The sequence below is a fragment of the Dipteris shenzhenensis genome, chromosome 17 (genome assembly GCF_047967505.1).
Source record: "Dipteris shenzhenensis isolate YYH24624 ecotype China chromosome 17, Dip_SZ_1.0, whole genome shotgun sequence".
Taxonomy (NCBI): domain Eukaryota; kingdom Viridiplantae; phylum Streptophyta; class Polypodiopsida; order Gleicheniales; family Dipteridaceae; genus Dipteris; species Dipteris shenzhenensis.
The window spans coordinates 15,074,809-15,090,960 of NC_141612.1; positions in this window are offsets into that span (position 1 = coordinate 15,074,809).

A 16,152-nucleotide genomic window follows, 5' to 3' on the forward strand; every position below is an offset into this window, starting at 1 on the left:
CAAACTTCCAGCTGCAAGCGTTTGGTGAAATTTTGACTATACATGAAATGCCAACACTCACACTCCTCGACAAACATTCATGCAATTCTGCCTCTGTACCTACCTATCTATAAATTCCTCTAAGCCCATGTTGGATGACACTAAGGGCAAGCTGTTGCTGAAATCTGAGCTCATTTGGACAATAGATGATGAAAAATTGTCAACTTTCAATCTACTGGCTATGGCGACCTGATGCAACATTGTGCCTCTCCTTGCTAGTAGCCCTTCTCTGGTATAAGGCCCTTCTTTCTACATAAAAATCCCCTTGAATAGAGCTATGAGCTATGAGAATTGTACCCTCAAAGTTCAGGCCTCTGTTTTGTACAGTTTTGACAATGTTGTGAGTTTGATGATACATTAGATGCTACTTTAGCATTTTTGATGTTTTAAAGTGATGAATAGCTTCAATTAATTATGGCTACAGCTTTGCTTTAAGTTGCTACACCTAGATTTGCTTGGAATGCTTTCATTTAGCCACCTCTATGAAGCATGCAAGTGAAAACATCATTTCCATTATGTTTTGTAGTATGGAATTTGGTTGCAAGCCTTTGCTATTCTAAATGCTTGTATTTTGAAGCTCTTCAACTATTTCTAGCCTTGTAAGAGAGTAGACACTGCCCATTCTAGGTTAGACCCTCTCATGGCTACCATCTTGAATATGGATAAGCTCAATGGTAAAGGCTTTCACACATGGCAGATGAAGGTTAAGTTTGCATTGATGAGGGAAAACCTTTGGGGGCTTGTCAAACCGGCTTCAACTTCTTCTTCAATAGCCTCTAATGCTGGAGAATCCTCAGCTCTGACACGCCCAGTAAGAGATCCTACTAGAGAGGAGAAAGCCTATGGTATCATTACTCTTGCCTTAGGAGATGACTATATTTATCACATCTCTGACTTAGAGTCTCCTTCAGAAGCTTGGCAGAAGCTTGACATTATTTTTGGTGCTAGCTCTCACATCTCAAAATTGTCACTTAAGATTGCTTTCTTTGAATTGAAGATGGTTAGTGGCACTCCTTTGGCTACCCATGTCAATCTTATGCAGAGTCTCATGATTGAACTTGCTTCTATCAACTCTCCAATCCCTACAGATGATGTAATGGCAGTGTTGCTCAAAAGTATGCCTGAAGATTATGATCATGTTGTTACACTTTGAAAAATCTTCCTAATCCTGATCTTGAAGGTCTTATTTTTGCTCTTCAAGAAGAAGAAAGGCTTATGGAACTCTGGAGAGGAAATGACACAGCCTACCAGAGAGGTAATGACATAGCCTATGCCATAAAAATTCAAAAGGGCAAGTTTTTCCCCTGCAAACATTGTCGGAAGACTAATCACCTCTCAAAAGATTGCTTCAAGATCAATCCATGCAGACATTGTGGCAAAAACAATCACCATGAAAAGTTTTGTAGAGCCAAAAAGAAAGAAGCTACAAAGTCAAAAACTGCCAATCTACTTTCATTTGATAAGTCTCCACATGATGAAGACTATGCTTTTTAGGCACTTTGTCTTTTTTGTTTATCATCACTTGGTCAAATTTTGAGGTTCTCTGCCTGGAGTAGTACTCCAAAAAGAATATGTAAATCACCTCTGGTCACCATATGATGTTGGCCATGATATGTGTTTTGACTATCCCATTTCTGTAGAACTCACAACCTTGGGAGCCCTTGCTAGCATGAGATCCTAGCCATAGATTAATCCTTGACCACCATGAGATGGCATGAGAAACTATGAGACTAGATATATCCTTGACACTGCAAGAGGCAATCCCTTGAGGGGGGTTTGTTGGGGTAAGTATGATCAAGGGCTTGCTCTATGGTGCATGTGTGCATCTAGGGGAGTCACATGTGTGTTTGTGTGCATTGTAAAGGCACATCAAGTGCTATGATGTGTCTAGTGTGTGACCTAAGTGAGGATGTAAGACAAAGGAAATCCCACTGATGTAGGGATTGATTCCCACTAATGTAGGGACTGATTGCCACTATGTAGGGAAGGTATTACCTTCTCCCCCTTTCTATAAAAGAGAGTCTTCTCGCTCACAATCAATATAGAGATTTCATTGTGTTCTCACACCTCTTGCAAGATGCATCTATTCTATCCTACGGGATCTTACAGTCTTGATATTGCCTAAAGTGTGTTGGTAATATATTTGACTTCTCTCCTTAAGGAATCAATATGACTTCATGGTTTTAATTGTATGATTATCTAGCCAATTACTTTTTTAGCATCTATATGTGTCATTAAGACTTATAAGAACAAATGTCACCCTTAAACTTTGAGACTTTTTATTATTATAAATGTGTTATCCTTATACAATTTTCATTAATATTATTTACATAACATAATCGTCCGCTTAACAAGAGAAAGCAAGCCCACGAAGGAAATAACATATGTATGCCCATAATTACCTTCTTGTACCTCATTTTCTAATATATGTGTATAGAATTGGTATGCATGCACATGTTCTATACTTATGTGCAATCAATCTGCATGTATCGCTTCTTTTAGATGTCAAAAACTTGTCATGTTATGTACTTATGTTAGCTCTAAACCTTTAAAAACTTATATACCAAACTTATACAGCGTATTTTTCACTTCTTTAAATGAGACATTTACCAACTTTTTTCCCACCATTGTCCTATCTTCTTACTAAAGTTTTGCAAGCTGGTTTGCCACATAATTTCGAATCTATAATTGATGCATTGTGTTAATATATCTAAAGATTTTGAACCTTTTAAATTTAAGAAAATTTTTTGGTCTGTTTAAATAAGATCTATTAAAGAAGCTATATGATTTGCATGATGTAGCTAAGAATGTATGTTAATGCATATTAAAATGTAATATCGCTTCTTATATTTGATAGCATCCAAAGTTATTAAACATAACAAATACTCAACCTAGACAACTAAATAGAAACGATATCAAAGAAAAGGACACCTCCAAAGCATTAATACCATAAATTAAAGAGGGAAAAACAGATACCCACTAATGCAAAGAAACGTTACATGGTGTATTCCATATCACCAATGTATATGGACTCTTCCATTCAAAGAACAATGTTCTCATATCCAAGTTGTCAACTTCCATTCTATGTAAGAAAGAGTGGCACATTTTCAAAGCATTAATATGATAAAATATAGAACAAAAATATTGATATACATTGTTGTAGAAAAATGTTCCTTGGTTATTAAAGAAAAGCAAATAACAATACTCATTGAATGAAAGCATTTAGCATCCATGCGCATTGGATATACAATTTCTTGATTTATAGAAAAGTTAAGAATCATCATAAGAGATGCTCGATTGTAGTCATGAATTCAATTGTCATAGATGTAAGAAAATAATACATCTGTGCTCAACAGATAACAAGATCTCGTACGCAAGAGAGAAAACAAGATAGTATGGAGAATCAAAATTTTGATTACTATAGAACTGATACAATAGATGGCACTGCCTCCCAACCATGCACTCCTGTGAAAGAAGCTTCGATGGTGTGCTAGAAACAGTAGAAGACTGAGGCTAGATGCTAAGGAATCAGGGTTGCTATAGCCAGTGATGAAATGGGCTTCACGGGCTTGCTCTTATATAGCCACCAATCGTAGTCGGTTAGGCTCAATTGGGTGACCACCCCAGTTTGCCCAAAACGATCGACTGGAGGTCGGTCCCGAAATAGGCCACCGACCATACGATAGAACCGGTGCACAAAACAGGGCAACTGACCTACTGTTTTTGTTCGGCCCAAAGCCATCCGGGATCATCTGAGGCTCCAAATGGGCCCCGCAACCCGAGAGTGGGCTGCCCTGGGAAATGCTTCATCTACCCTCAGTGCGGTCAGTCAAGGAATGCCTTCTCGCACTTTCATGTAGCCTAGTTGGCGGTGTGCCAACTCTATTTGAAGCTGTCCAGCCATCAGGCCACACATGACCCCCATCTGGTGTCCAAACCAAGACCTACCGGATAACCGAGCTACTCAAATGCCTTCTCCTCATATGGGGAGCTTACAAGTAGAGTTAGCTAGTTCCCGCGTAGTTACATGAGAGTGGAGCATTGATATCTAACACCACCCCTCAATGTCCACCCGCAAGTGAACTTATTTTTTCGGCCCAATGCCAAGTCGATGAAGATGCCTCTCCAGCAAGTCTCTTCCAAGAGCCTTCATGAAGATGTCCGTAGCATTCTCTATAGTCAGACAGTACACCAAGTCGACCTCTCCATCCATGATGAGCTCACGTACAAAGTGATATTGAATCTCAATGTGTTTTCTACAAGTGTGGAACACCAGGTTCTTTGCAATTGCCATGCAACTCTAATTATCACATGATAACTGCGTAGGCTTATTCTGCACTACACCCATGTCCTCCAAAATCCTCCTCAACCACACTGCCTTGCAAGAAGCAAAGCATGTAGATTTGTACTTGGCCTCGGTAGAAGAAAGAGCAACTGTGGGTTGCTTCTTATTGACCCATGACACAACTCCAGATCCAAGTGAGAAACAGTATCCTGTCACTGATCTCCTGCTGTCCACATCTCCTGCCCAATCCGAGTCATAAAATCTGGTCAAGATGTTGCCCTTGGTATAGGTGATGCCATAGTCAAGTGTGCCTTTGATGTATTTCAGCACCCGCATCCCTGCCCTCCAATGGTTCTCCCGGGGCTTATTGGAAACCTACTTAGTACACCAGTCGCAAAATTGATGTCCGGCCGTGTGTTTCACAGGTAAATCAAGCTTCCCACAAGCCTTCTATACTTCACTTCGTCCACCATGTTAGATATCAATGCTCCACTCTCATGTAACTATGCGGGAACCAGCTAACTCTACTTGTAAGCCCCCCATATGAGGAGAAGGCATTTGAGTAGTTCGGTTATCTGGTAGGTCCTGGTTTGGATACCTGATGGCGGCCATGTGTGGCCTGATGGCTGGACGGCTTCAGATAGAGTTGGCACACCGCCAACCAGGCGCTACATGCAAGTGCGGGAAGGCATCCCTTGACTGACCGCACTGAGGGTAGACGGAGCATTTCCTGGAGTAGCCCACTCTCGGGTTGCAGGGCCCGTTTGGAGCCTCAGATGATCCTGGATGGCTCTGGGCCGAATGGTGATCATAGGTTTAGTTGCTCTGTTTTGCACACTGGTTCTATCGTATGGTCGGTGGCCTATTTCGAGACCGACCCCTAGTCGACCGTTTTGGGCAGACTGGGTCGGCCACCCAATTGAGCCTAACCGACTACGACTGGTGGCTATATAAGAGCAAGCCCATGAAGCCCATTTCATCACTGGCTACAGCAACCCTGATTCCTTAGCATCCAGCCTCCGTCTTCTACTACATTGAAGCTTCTTTCATAGGAGCACATTGGGAGGCAGTGCCATCTATTGTATCAGTTCTATAGTAATCAAATTTTTGATTCTCCATACTATCTTGTTTTCTCTCCTGCATACGAGATCCTGTTATCTGTTGAGCACATACATTATATTATTTTCTTACATAGTATCAGAGCCTAGACTCTAGCAAGAAGATTTGGTAGTGTGTTTCTGTTTGTGAGCAGATTGTGAGAGATGGCCCAGCCCGCAAGACTGCAAATCCCACCGTTCAGCGAAAGCGAAAAGTTGGACGGCTCTAACTATCCACTCTAGAAGTTCAAGATGAAGACCATCCTGAGCGCATACGAGCTTTGGGACACTACTACTGGGGTGGACGTGAGCCCATTGTGACCGGATCCAGCCAATGCAGGACAACAGATAGTACCAACTGCAGATGAGATTCTCCCATGGAGAAGAAGAAATGTAGATGCACTGTGTTCTATTGTCTGCAGTGTTAGTGATTCCATCATGGCGTTAATTCAACATCTCACCACAGTGGAGGAGGCATGGACGGTCTTGAAAAATCAGTACGAGACCACGAATCGGATGCGAATTCAGAATCTGGAGACTCAACTCGCAAACGAGAAGTTGTCTGAGTCTGAAGCAGCAGAGAAGCTCATCACCAGGGTGAAGAATCTACGTGATCAGATGACTGCAATTAGCATCACCATCACCAGCGAGAATCTAGCATGAAGGTGCATACGGATTATCCCACCAAAGTACGACGGTCTTGTTACGGCGTTGAATACGCAGAATAGAAATCCACCCCTCAACTTTGAGGATTTCAACGTGATTCTTCTGGAGGAGGAGATGCGTCAAAAGACGAGGACTGGAGAAGATTCGACTTTCTGGACCGGATCAAAGAAAGGTAAGGGTAAGGACTCTGGTAACCCATCTTCTTCTAATGATAAAAAGAGAAAGAAGAAGATCAAGTGCTTCTATTGCAACAAGGCAGGGCACAAGCAGAATGAGTGCCGAAAGAAGATTACAGATGATGAGAAGAACAGAGTAAAGAAAGAGTCCAGCAACAGCGCGCAGGAAGAACCAGTCGAGCTGTTCATCGCAATTGAGGAGATTTGCACGGAGGCAGTTCATGTACCTACGGATGAACCGTGGATCATTGACAGTGGTGCATCGCGCCACATGACCAGTCGGAAGGATTGGTATACCCCTCTATAACTGGTAGGGAATGACATCCTGGTAGTAGTCGGCAATGATGCAAAATATCTAGCAAAAGGAAAAGGTACGATTGCTCTCAAGTCAGATGGAGTTGTAAAACAGGTGTCCGCCGATGTTCTTTATGTGCCAGATATCAAGAGGAACTTGTTGTCCGTTTCTGCGATCACAAATCGGGACCTCAAAGTTTAATTCGATAAGAATGGTGCACAGATCCTGGATCTTCAAGGGAAGGTCATTGGTAAAGGTACACAGCGTAATAACATTTACGAACTCTCAGCTTTCAGTGCTCGAGCGGATGTGAAGAACACTAAGTTATGGCATGAGAGGTTTGGTCATCTAAACCTTAGTTCTTTGAAGGAGATGCATAAAAGTGTAATGATTGCAGACCTACCAAAAATTTTAGATCTGCCCGATGTATGTGAAGCTTGCATGATGGGCAAGCAGCATCAGCAGCCCTTTCCTAAAGAGGCAGCAGGGCAAAAGCTCCTCTAGAGCTCGTTCACACGGACCTCTGCGGAAAGATGGAGACGGAAGCTTTGGGTGGTTCCTACTACTTCATGACGCTAATCGACGACTACAGTACAAGGATATGGATATACTTCTTGAAGACAAAAGACGAGGCTTTTAGTAGGTTCAAGGAATGGCATGTAATGGTCGAGAAAGAATCGGGGAGGAAGGTGAAGAAGCTGAGATCAGACAGAGGTGGAGAGTTTACATCGACTGAATTCGAAAGTTATTGCAAAAGTCATGGGATCAAGAGGCAGAAACCCCCGCCACATACATCACAACAAAATGGAGTAGCAGAATGCAAGATGCGCATCATCTGTGAAATGGGCCGGAGTATTATGAAAGGGAAAGATTTGCCAAAGACTTTCTGGGCTGAAGCATGTAACACTGCAGTTTACATCCTCAATCGTAGCTACACGAAGGTTGTGAACGGGACGACTCCACTGCAAGCCTTTTCTGGTAAGAAACCTTCAGCTGCATATTTCAAAGTTTTTAGATGTGACTATTTTGTGCATGTCCCTGATGCTACCAGGACCAAATGGGAACCGAAGAGTCGGAAGTGTATTTTCTTGGGCTACAGTGAAGAGGCAAAGGGTTACCGTCTCTATAACCCTATGACCAATAAGGTAATTGTAAGTCACGATGTGGTCTTCTCAGAACAGCCACATCAATTGGAGGAGGATGCTTTCTTCCCAGACAACCAAGACCAGGATATCCATCCAGTACCACCACCAACAGCAGACCGAACTCTTCCAATGGTGCTTGGGAGGATTCAAGACAAAGAAGATGAAGAAGAGCCTGCAGAACCACAATGGCAATGGCCATTCCCGAAGTGGATAAAGCAGCTTTTGGATGGCAGAGAACCTCCAGCCATCGAGCAGGAACCATACGAACACCGCCGGTCCAAGAGATTAGAGGAGCAAAGAAGGGCACAGGAACACTTGGTCAACTATGCTTTGATGACAGAAGTGATCCGTGCTTATGAACCCAAGTGTCTTGAAGAGGCACAAGGTGATGATAGGTGGATGGAGGCTATGCAGTCGGAGTATGGCTCCATAATGAAGAACAACACTTGGGACCTTGTGGATCGACCACCAAAATGCAAGGTAATCGGAACTAAGTGGGTGTACAAGACCAAGTACAAGTCTGACGGCACGTTAAATAAGTACAAGGCTCAGCTCATGGCAAAAGGATTTGCACAAGTACATGGTTTTGATTATCAAGATACTTTTGCTCCCACAGCTTGACTAACCATAATTTGCAGTGTTTTGGCTTTAGCTGCCCAGGGAAGTTGGCCCGTGTTTCAGATGGATGTGAAATCTGCCTTTCTGAATGGAGATCTCAAGGAGGATGTATATGTGGAACAACCACCAGGTTTTGAGATCCCCAGTTCAGAAGGTAAAGTCTGCAAATTGAACAAGGCACTTTACGGGTTGAAACAGGCCCCACGAGCGTGGTATCAACGAATTGATGCCTACTTTCTGCAAAACAGATTTAGGAGGAGCCCATCTGATGCAAATTTGTATATCTTTAGAGAAGGAGGCAGGTGTATGATCGTGGTCCTTTATGTGGACGACCTTGTCATAACAGGGAACCATGAAGAGAAGATCTCGTAGACGAAGCATTTTCTAGGAAGAGAGTTTGCAATGACAGACCTCGGACTGATGCATTTATGTTTGGGGATTGAAGTGTGGCAGGAGCCAAAACAGATCTTCATTTCACAGCTGAAGTATGCTGGAGAGATGCTGAAGGCATTTGGCATGGCTGAGTGCAAGACAGTTAGTACCCCTATGGAGGTTGACGCGAAGCTCTCAAATGAGGACATCTTCACAAAGGCTGTTAGAAGAGACTTGCTGGAGAGGCATCTTCATCGACTTGGCATTGGACCGAAAAAGTAAGTTCACTTGCAGGTGGACATTAAGGGGGGGTGTTAGATATCAATGCTCCACTCTCGTGTAACTACGCGGGAACTAGCTAACTCTACTTGTAAGCCCCCCATATGAGGAGAAGGCATTTGAGTAGCTCGGTTATCCGGTAGGTCCTGGTTTGGACACCAGATGGGGGCCTTGATGGCTGGACGGCTTCAGATAGAGTTGGCACACCGCCAACTAGGCTACATGCAAGTGTGGGAAGGCATCCCTTGACTGACCGCACTGAGGGTAGATGGAGCATTTCCTGGAGTAGCCCACTCTCGGGTTGTGGGGCCCATTTGGAGCCTCAGATAATCTCAGATGGCTCTGGGCCAAACAATGACCGTAGGTTAGTTGCTCTGTTTTACGCACCGGTTCTATTATATGGTTGGTGGCCTATTTCGAGACTGAAACCCAGTCGACTGTTTGGGGCAGACTGGGTCGGCCACCTAATTGAGCCTAACCGACTACGACTAGTGGCTATATAAGAGCAAGCCCGTGAAGCCCATTTCATCACTGGCTACAGCAACCCTGATTCCTTAGCATCCAGTCTTCGTCTTCTACTATTTCCAGCACGCCATCGAAGCTTCTTTCACAAGAGCGCACAGTTGGGAGGCAGCGCCATCTATTGTATCAGTTCTATAGTAATCAAATTTTTGATTCTCCATACTATCTTGTTTTCTCTCTTGTGTACGAGATCCTGTTATCTGTTGAGCACAGATGTTGTATTATTTTCTTACACACCAGTGGTGATGAATCCTCGTTTGAGAGCTTCGCGTCAACCTCCATAGGGGTACCAACTGTCTTGCACTCAGCCATGCCAAATGCCTTCAGTATCTCTCCAGCATACTTCAGCTATAAAATGAAGATCTCTTTCGGCTCTTGCCAAACTTAAACAGAAATGGATCAGTCTGAGGTCTATCATTTTAAACTCTCTTCCTAGCAAATGCTTCGTTTGCGAGATCTTCTCTTCATGGTTTCCTATTATGACAAGGTCGTCCACATAAAAGACCACGATCATACACCTGCCTCCTTCTCTGAAGATATACAAAATTTGCATCAAATGGGCTCTACTCCATTTTGCATAAAGTAGGCATCAATTCGCTGGTACCACGGGGCCTGTTTCAGCCCGTAAAGTGCCTTCTTCAGTTTACAGACTTTACCTTCTGAACTGGGGATCTCAAAACCTGGTGGTTGTTCCACATATACCTCCTCCTTGAGATATCCATTCAGAAAGGTGGATTTCACATCCATCTAAAACACCGGCCAACTTCCCTGGGCAGCTAAAGGCAAAACACTGTGAATTATGGTTAGTCGAGCTATGGGAGCAAAAGTATCTTGATAATCAAACCATGTACCTGTGCAAATCCTTTTGCCACGAGCCGAGCCTTGTACTTATCCAACGTGCCGTCAGACTTGTACTTGGTCTTGTACACCACTTGGTTCCGATTACCTTGCGTTTTGGTGGTCGATCCACAAGGTCGCAAGTGTTGTTCTTCATTATGGAGCCATACTCTGATTGCATAGCCTCCATCCACCTATCATCGCCCTGTGCCTCTTCAAGACACGGGTTCATCAGCATGGATCACTTTTGTCATCAAAGCATAGTTGACCAAGTGTTCATGTGTCCTTCTTTGCTCCTCTAATCTCTTGGACCAACGGTGTTCGGATGGTTCTTCCTCAATGGCTGGAGGTTCTCTGCCATCTAAAAGCTACTTTACCCACTTCAGGAATGGCCATTGCTATTGTGCTTCTGCAGGCTCTTCTTCATCTTCTTTGTCTTGAATCCTCCCAAGCACCATTGGGGAAGTTCGGTCTGCGATTGGTGGCGATACTGGATGGATATCCTGGTCCTGGTAGTCGGGGAAGGAACCATCCTCCTCCAATTGATGCGGCTGTTCTAAGAAGACCAAATCGCGACTTACAATTACCTTCTTGGTAACGTGGTTATAGAGACGGTAACCCTTCGCCTCTTCATTGTAGCCCAAGAAAATAAACTTCCGGCTCTTCGGTTCCCATTTGGTCCTGGTAGCATCAGGGACATGCATAAAACAGTCACATCCAAAAACTCTGAAATGTGCAGCTGAAGGTTTCTTATCAGAAAAGGCTTGCAGTGGAGTCATCCCATTCACAGCCTTCGTGTAGCTACAATTCAGGATGTAAACTGCAGTGTTACATGCTTCAGCCCAGAAAGTCTTTGGCAAATCTTTCCCTTTCATCATACTCCGGCCCATTTCGTAGATGACGCGCATCTTGCGTTCTGCTACTCCATTTTGATGTGATGTATGTGGTGGGGGTTTCTGCCTCTTGATCCCATGACTTTTGCAGTAACTTTCGAATTCAGTCAATGTGAACTCTCCACCTCTGTCTGATCTCAGCTTCTTCACCTTCCTCCCCGATTCTTTCTCGACCATTACATGCCATTCCTTGAACCTATTAAAAGCCTCGTCTTTCGTCTTCATGAAGTATATCCATATGCTTCCACTGTAGTCGTCGCTCAGCGTCATGAAGTAGTAGGAACCACCCAGAGCTTCCATCTCCATCTTTCCGCAGAGGTCCATGTGTACGAGCTCTAGAGGAGCCTTTGCCCTGCTGTCCTCTTTAGGAAAGGACTGCCGATGCTGCTTGTCCATCATGCAAGCTTCACATACATCGGGCAAATCTGAAATTTCTGGTAGGTCTGCAATCATTCCACTTCTATGCATCCCCTTCAAAGAACTAAGGTTTAGATGACCAAACCTCTCATGCCACAACTTAGTGTTCTTCACATCCAGTCGAGCACTGAAAGCTGAGAGTTCGTAAATGTTATTGCACCGTGTACCTTTACCAATGACCTTTCCTTGAAGATCCAGGATCTGTGCACCATTCTTATCGAATTGAACTTTGAGGTCCCGATCCGTGATCGCAGAAACGGACAATAAGTTCCTCTTGATATCTGGCACATAAAGAACATCAAACAACTATTTTACAACTCCATCTGACTTGAGAGCAATCGTACCTTTTCCTTTTGTTGGACATTTTGCATCATTGCCGACTACTACCAGGATGTCATTCCCTACCAGTTGTAGAGAGGTATACCAATCCTTCTGACTGGTCATGTGGCACGATGCACCACTGTCAATGATCCACAGTTCATCCGCAGGTACATGAACTGCCTCTGTGTAAATCTCCTCAATTGTGATGAACAACTTTACTGGTACTGCCTGCGCGCTGTTGCTGGACTCTTTCTTTACTCCGTTCTTCTCATCTGCAATCTTCTTTCGGCACTCATTCTGCTTGTGCCCTGCCTTGTTGCAATAGAAGCACTTGATCTTCTTCTTTCTCTTTTTATCATCAGAAGAAGATGGGTTACCAGAGTCCTTACCCTTACCTTTCTTTGATCCGGTCCAGAAAGCCGAATCTTCTCCAATCCTCGTCTTTTGACGCATCTCCTCATCCAAAAGCATCGCGCTAAATTCCTCAAAGTTGAGGGACGGATTTCTGTTCTACGTATTCAGTGCCGTAACAAGACCGTCGTACTTTGGTGGGAGAATCTGTATGCACCTTCGTGCTAGATTCTCGCTGGTGATGGTGATGCTAATCGCAGTCATCTGATCGCGCAGATTCTTCACCCTGGTGATGAACTTCTCTGTCGCTTCAAACTCAGATAACTTCTCGTTCGCGAGTTGTCTCCAGATTCTGAATCCGCGTCTGATTCGTAGTCTCGTACTGATTTTTCAAGACCGTCCATGCCTCCTCCGCTGTGATGACATGTTGAATTAACGCCATGACAGAATCACTTACACTACAGACAATAGAACACATTGCATCTGAATTTCTTCTTATCTACGCGAGAATCTCATCCGCAGTTGGTACTATCTGTTGTCCTGCATTGGCTGAATCCGGTCTCGCAACCGACCTCACATCCATCCTAGTAGCAGTGTCCCAAAGCTCGTATGCACTTATGATGGTCTTCATCTTGAACTTCCAGAGTAGATAGTTAGAGCCATCCAACTTTTCGCTTTCGTCGAACGATGGGATTCGCAGTCTTGTGGGCTGAGCCATCTCTCACAATCTGCTCGCAAAATCTGCTCACAAACAGAAACACACTACCAAATCTTCTTGCTAGAGTCCAAGCTCTGATACCATATAAGAAAATAATAATACGTCTGTGCTCAACAGATAACAGGATCTCGTATGCAAGAGAGAAAATAAGATAGTATGGAGAATCAAAAATTTAATTACTGTAGAACTGATATAATAGATGGCGCTGCCTCCCTACCGTGCGCTCCTGTGAAAGAAGCTTCGATGGCAGGCTGAAAACAGTAGAAGACGGAGGCTGGATGCTAAGGAATCAGGGTTGTAGCCAATGATGAAATGGGCTTCACCGGCTTGCTCTTATATAGCCACCAGTCGTAGTCGGTTAGGCTCAATTGGGTGACCGACCCAATCCGCCCGAAACAGTCGACTGGGGATCGGTCCCGAAATAGGCCATCGACCATACGATAGAACCGATGCACAAAACAGAGCGACTATCCTACAGTCCCCGTTTGGCCCAGAGCCATCCGGGATCATCTGAGGCTCCAAACGGGCCCCGCAACCCGAGAGTGGACTGCCCCGAAAAATGCTTCGTCTAGGGATGCCTTCCCGCACTTGCATGTAGCCTAGTTGGCGGTGTGTCAACTCTATTTGAAGCCGTCCAGCCATCAGACCACACATGGCCCCCATCTGGTGTCCAAACCAGGACCTACCGGATAACCGAGCTACTCAAATGCCTTCTTCTCATATGGGGGGCTTACAAGTAGAGGTAGCTGGTTCCCGCATAGTTACATGAGAGTGGAGCATTGATATCTAACAATAGATTATGTATAGTGCTTGGCATATGACTCCACAAGTGAGAAACCCTTCCCCAATTTTTCGAGCAATTTCTCCATAGTAATTCTAGAATATCCTTATGAGACTTTACAATGGCTAGCTTTTCATTTCACTAGAAGGTTATTAGCCTTTAAAAATGACAACACAATGACACATCCATTCAAAGAACATTATCCTTGACCCAAAGCTTGCATCCTAAATTCATCAATTCTAATACATCCTAACAATTGCATTAAGCAAATCATTACTCTATCAAAATCATTATTTTGACAACAAGTCAAATAACTAAGAACATAACTTCAAATTAAATTTCATTTGCATCTTTTTCATCAATAATTCTAAATAATTCTTTGTACAGATTGGTGGAGTTTTGAATACAAAAAGTAAATCTTGTTCAACAGATAACAGGATCTCATACGCAAGAGAGAAAACAAGATAGTATGGAGAATCAAAAATTTGATTACTGTAGAACTAATACAATAGATGGCGCTCCCTCCCAACCGTGAGCTCTTGTGAAAGAAGCTTCGATGGCATGCTAGAAACAGTAGAAGATGGAGGCTGGATGCTAAGGAATCAAGGTTGTAGCCAGTGATGAAATGGGCTTCACAGACTTGCTCTTATATAGCCACCAGTCGTCGGTTAGGCTCAATTGGGTGACCGACCCAGTCTGCCCGAAACGGTTGACTGAGGGCCGGTCCCGAAATAGGTCACTGACCATACGATAGAACCGGTGCGCAAAACAAAGCAACTATCCTACGGTCTTCGTTCGGCCCAGAGCCATCCGAGATCATCTGAGGCTCCAAACGAACCCGCAACCCGAGAGTGGACTGCTCCGAAAAATGCTCCGTCTACCCTCAGTGCGATCAGTCAAGGGATGCCTTCCTGCACTTGCATATAGCCTAGTTGACAGTGTGTCAACTCTATCTGAAGCCATCCAACCATCAGACCACGCATGGTCCCCATCTGGTGTCCAAACTAAGACCCACCGGATAACCGAGCTACTCAAATGCCTTCTCCTCATATGGGAGGCTTACAAGTAGAGTTAGCTGGTTCCCGCGTAGTTATATGAGAGTGGAGCATTGATATCTAACAATAGATTATGTATAGTGCTTGGCATATGACTCCACAAGTGAGAAACCCTTCCCCAATTTTTTGAGCAATTTCTCCATGGTAATTTTAAAATATCCTTATGAGACTTTACAATGGCTAGCTTTCCATTTCACTAGAAGGTTATTAGCCTTTAAAAATGACAACACAATAACACATCCACTCAAAGAACATTATCCTTAACCCAAAGCTTGTATCCCAAAATGATCAATTCTAATGCATCCTAACAATTGCATTAAGCAAATCATTACTCTATCAAAATCATTATGTTAACAAAAAGTCAAATAACTAAGAACATAACTTTAAATTAAAGTTCATTTGCATCTTTTTCATCAATAATTCTAAATAATTATTTGTACAGATTGATGTAGTTTTGAATACAAAAAGTAAATCTTGTTCAACTAATAGCTTGCTATATTTAGATATTTCAATATGCTTTGATTATTGTTGGAGCATAATTTTACACAAACTTTAATATCTTCCATTTAAATTTATTGAACTTGTCTTATTGATTGGACAATGGAAATTTTTGAAGGGAGGGTAGAGAGGGGGACAAGGCGCAAGGGGGGAGGGAGGGGGGGCAGGGGGGATTGATGCTTATTCTAACTATTGTATTTACATATAAGGATGTAGGTTAGAGTCCTTGAACAAATTAGGAAAAACATGTAAGTTTAAATGCAAATTGACTTAATGGTAAGAGTTAAGATCCTTAAACAAACACAAAAGTTGAAAGGTACAAAAGATTTGGATATCTGAGGAGCTCACTCTAATTCAACTCAAACAAAGAAACAATGAACTCACCAAAGTACAACAAGCACATAAAGCAAGCAAATTGGCAATTCATCGAGATGGTCAAGCCTTAATTAGGAACTTCGAATGCAAACCCAAAGACTCTTAATCTTAAATTGATGTTATAAAGGCCACTGACAGTATTAGAATGTAGCTATGTCCCATAAGAAGCTACCTCTGTGCACCCTCCCAATTCTCTAGTTATTCAAATGTACTAGGTCACTTTTTGATGTTTGTACTTTGTCTCATAGACTAGTGACGTCTTCCGCAAACTCTCTCTCTCTCTCTCTCTCTCTCTCTCTCTCTTTCTCTCTCTCTCTCGTGCATTCACATATTTACACGAATTTGTGGTCCAATTTTCCTTGAGACTTACACTTTATGGGCATCATTTTTCCATTGCACTTCATGAAAATTA